The sequence below is a fragment of the Octopus bimaculoides genome, chromosome 5, assembly GCF_001194135.2.
Source record: "Octopus bimaculoides isolate UCB-OBI-ISO-001 chromosome 5, ASM119413v2, whole genome shotgun sequence".
In the NCBI taxonomy this organism is placed as follows: Eukaryota; Metazoa; Mollusca; class Cephalopoda; order Octopoda; family Octopodidae; genus Octopus; species Octopus bimaculoides.
In genome coordinates, this window is record NC_068985.1 from 26,601,806 (window position 1) to 26,606,852 (window position 5,047).

Below are 5,047 nucleotides of genomic sequence, written 5' to 3' on the forward strand. Positions count from 1 at the left end.
ATTTATATATATACATATATATGCATATATATATAATATACATATGTGTGTGTGTGTGTATTTATGTATATATATATTACATCTATTACATTCATATTTATGTATTGCATAAATATATGTGTGGGTGTATGTATCTGTATATACACACACACAAATACACAATCATTACTATTATCATCATCATTTAACATCTACTTCTCCCTGCTGGTATAGTTGAAACATATTTCTCTTTATTTCATTCACATAACTCATGTTTTCATGTGCTCTTCAAATCATCAGGATTATTATTATTATTATTATTATTATTATTAAGCTTTTAGATCGTGCTGTGCACACCTATTTCCTTCATTTCTTCTCCCTATTTCATATTTTCTACACTTTTTCAGATTTATCCCATTATAATGTTCATCACACACTGCTTTTCAGTACCTTTCTGTATCTCATTGAATGTGCTCACTTAATTCCAGTGTTTCACAGTTTACTTCTCTTCCAATTATTTACACAAATCCATTCACGATGCCTGTTCATCCAGCCTGCAGTATGTATCATACAATTGCATTATATGTCCATACTAGTATAGTCATCTCATTTGCATACATATTATTACTTGCTCAACCTTCTTGTGATACACTTTTAGTAAGATCATGCTAGTTTCTTTTTAGGGCAGCTTGTCTACCACTAGCCCTCATCTAGCAACTAACTCTTACCTGTGGCTTCATGAATTGTCTGCATACAGCAGTGTGCCACTTTCTGAATGATGGCATTGGAACCTGGCTAAGTTAGTCAACATGAGGGTAGTCAACATGTTTTGATCACTCAGTGAAACTCTTTATGTGCTTGTCACTCTACACATGTGAAAACTAGATTTCTGGTGCAGAGGGAATCCAACCATGAGTGGTTAAATTGTAATTGGTAGAAAGACAATATCAAGCAACATCATAGTGAGATGTACACCTTAAACTAAGCTGAGATATGTTGTTCATTCAAGTTATCTTTTGTATATTTCTAATCATTTTAACACTTAGCATTTAAACTGGCCACATCCAGCCCAAATATGCCTACTGTTTTATGTTCAAACTTGCCAGATCTCACACCTCCTCTACAATGTAATTCTAAATATAGACAATAATATTATCAAAATCTGTAATCTATGAGATGATACATGATTACTTCAGAATAATATGAATAAATAAGCTTTTCATTACTCTGGGTAATTTGAACTGTTACGGGTTAATCTACCTTGCCACTCCAAGAAATCAAGGACTAAAGAGAAGCTGGTCATCTGATGCAGGTCCCTCTCACAATAATCCAAGTTCAGTCCAATAGAAAGTGAAATTCTTTTAAAACAAAATAATAGTATACTTGTATGATATTGGTTTGCTCCTCTGAAGGCCAGATTAGCTTGTAGGTTTACTGTCTTGCATCTTTATCAGAGACAGTAATGATGATGATATTAAGTAACAAACCAGTGGCTCTTTGGCTAACATGCTGGCAGCAAAGCAGACTATGATAATATTTTTATCTACCAATATTCTGAAGAAAATTAGTAGTTTTATTTATTCTTGTTACGTATTTAGGATCCTCAAAATTGAAATACATCGTAATTATTATGAAGGGCACCCAACCATAAAAACCTCTGCCAACTATAATAGTTATCTATAATGTTCTAATATCTGTACATTGACAACTGTGGTTAGATATATGATGATGATGAGGATGATGATGATTGATTTACACACTCATATGCACATTCACACATATCCACACTCTTCCTATTTACATATATACAAACATGCACACAGACTATAAGATGCTATTGGAACAGGTAACTACTCATAAAACATTCACTCCAATTATATCAGTTTTAGGTCACATACTGGTCTGTACTTTTACCATAAATCTGTACAGTTGCTATGGTAATAACACTGATTGTTGGTAATGACATGTCTACTAAAGTCTCTAAGTAAAAATCTTTCATCATCATCATCATCATCATCATCATCATCATCATTATTATTGATATAAAAAGTTTTTTAATTAATATTTTCTTTATTGATAACAACTGATTTCTATTTGTACTTCTTTCACATATATTTTTTTTTAGAATGATTGAATATTGATTAAAATAATATCATTATGAGAGGGGCTAATTTAACTACATGATATTAATTAATACGAAATTGTAGTATGATGTCCAATATTTGAAACAATAAAAGACACATTAGTGATGGGAGGGATGGGTAACAGGAAACATTTCTTTATTCATTTGAACCACTCAAAAATGATGCTGTGTTATTTAAAAATATAATTTTTACAGAAATTTCATATGTAATTGAGTTAAAATTTTTATACTTTTGTAAGTAAAGAAAACAGAAACAAAAACCAAAACAATAAAATCTTAAAAGAATAATAATAAAAAATTCTTGATAAACATCTACTCATTGATTCCTTACTTATTTATAGTCATTTTTTGTATTTGTCCTGGTTTCTAGAACTATCTTTAGTCATTGATAGGATGTAAGATTAAATAACAGACATCTTTGAGTCCTCTGTAATTCTTTAAACAATATCTGTTCATGTTACAATGAAAGTGTGATCAGTCTTATAGAAAATTTAGGAGAATTGCATGGCATGTTATTTTGCATCTTCCTGCATGTTACTATTTGTGATATATGCTAATATTGTGCCATTTTCGTGAAATGAATTTGTCATTTGGAAAATCAGCAAGCTGATTGGTCATTATTGTAGTTTGTGTTTCATTTTGTTTTTCTCTAGTGATCTGTAACCTTTTTATCTTTTATAAATATAAGAGCATGAATATATATATATATATATATATATATATATATATATATATATACGCTATCATTGGAAAGTCAAATTATTGTAAAAAATATTTATAAAATTAGTAATTTATTCAGTTGAAATAGAAGAAATATAATTGGAATTTGATTCTATGTATGAAATGGTCATTTTTAGTAATTTCTTTTTTCATTATTTGAATAATTGTTAGCAGTAACTTTAAATGATTTAGTTATTTTATTATAATTTATGCTAAAGATTGCTATGCAAATTTTTGAAAGTGATCATTAATATGTGTGAACAATCAATGTTTTAGCTTTGTTAGATATTAAAACTTGAAAGTTTGTTCATTCTCATTTAGTATTACAAGTCTTGTTTGTTTGAATTTAACAGACTCAGATATTGTGTCTGTTGAACTTAAAACTTTTAAAAGTGGTCTTCTGGTTTAGGCTTTATATTTTTTTGTGGGAAATTGGTATATTAGTAAATATTATTAATTATTTTTTGCAATATGTCAACTTCAACAACTTTGGAATATGAAGATATAATTTTAGTGTTTATCATGTTCATATGTGAAATTTTGAAATTAATTTGTCTTTGATTCTCTGTAAGCATGTCTGTGTAAACAGATTACTTTTAGTTCATTTATATGTTAGATGTTTTATTTACTCATAAGTGAAAGTATGTCTTCATAGTTAGCTTTGCCTTTCAATCTTCCACAATTGGTAAGTGCCAATTGTATATTTGGAATCAATTCAATAAGCTGTGTTTCTTTGTTAAAAAGAATAGAAGCTGGGGACTGGAAGAGGTCCAGATTTCTGGATTTTCTAGAGACAGTCTAAATATATATACTTAAAATATAAAATAAACTATGAAAAGTAAAAAGATAAATTGTATTTAAATTAATTCAAATTAATACACCTCTAAAGCAGGCTTTATTTTATATTTATTAATTCACTAAATATTCTTAAAATATATCATACTATACCATATGCTCGATATAACATTTACAAGATGAAAACTAAATGAAGAATATAAAGAACATTTTATTTTTAACAAACCACTTGAAAAAAGTAAAGAACAAAACTATTTTTAGCACGCCATATGCAAATTAACCAACTTCAAAAACAGAATCTTTTTACTGCTATTCCACAGTACTCCTGAATTTCTGGAAGCTGGGTAAGACTTCCATTACTGTATTGGTTTACCAAGTCCATGTTTGAGACTTATTACAATATCAAGTCAGCTGAGTATTCCTGCTCAAATTTATCAACTTAAGGGATGAAAGGCAAAATTGAGCTGAAACGTAATTTCAAAGTCAGTTTTGGGTTTCAAACGTTCTCTCTCTCTCTATGAGACACACTCACTTGCTTTTATCTACTCTTCAATTCTTTCATGAAATTCTGTTAACCATTTCTCCTTTCCTTCTGCTAAAGAATGTAAGAATTATATTGAGAATGATACTACACATAAAAATTTCTTTTAATGTCTTATAGCTTGTGGTTGATAAAGTTACTGCTTGTTGTGTGTTTCATTAAATTAGAATTATTACTATGTGCTCATTAAATATATCTTCATGTAAATTTATATACTTTATAGTTTCTACACATACACACGCGCACACATATACACATGCACATATACACACACACACACATATCCAGGCGTATATAATATACATGTATGTGTATATGTATATATGTTAATTGTGGGTAGTGGGTAGCGATTTTCTTCACTACTTCAGGGAGTGACAACCCTGCTTGACACGAGTCCCAGGATCAGCTGGCTCCGGCTGACAGTACCCAGTATGGGCCCCTGTCCAGGGTTACGGAAAGGAGACAACCTCAAAGAAATCTGGTGTGGAGCCCCATAGGCGGTTTAGTGTTCAACTCGACACTCTTCCTGCAGCTCCTGCAACCAAGCTGGTGCCAAACATAATGCTCTGCACTCCTTTGGACTATGCCAGCAAGGTCGAGAGAGGAATCCTGACTATTGGGCTCCCCAGGATTTTCTTACATCTAGCCCAGGCCTGCGCAAAACTGGAGAGGAAACTGGAGAGGACATGAAATGTAAAAACCAGACTAGATTAGCTGATGCGCAACTCCATTGTCTCCCGAGACAAAAGGATGCCAACAATATATATTAATCAAAGTGTACAGTATTGTAAATCCATTACAGCTGATCTGAGCAGCCAGTTTCACACAGAACTAAAACTAGATGTTCACTAACAACACAATTAAGTGAT

General features: G+C 30.9%; 1 protein-coding gene across 1 annotated transcript in view; it reads left to right on the forward strand.

Moving 5' to 3' along the window:
- The window catches only part of LOC106883505 (prolyl 3-hydroxylase 1), a 167,770-nt gene that overhangs the window by 155,363 nt on the left and 7,360 nt on the right, over nucleotides 1–5,047 (forward strand). The window lies entirely within an intron of this gene.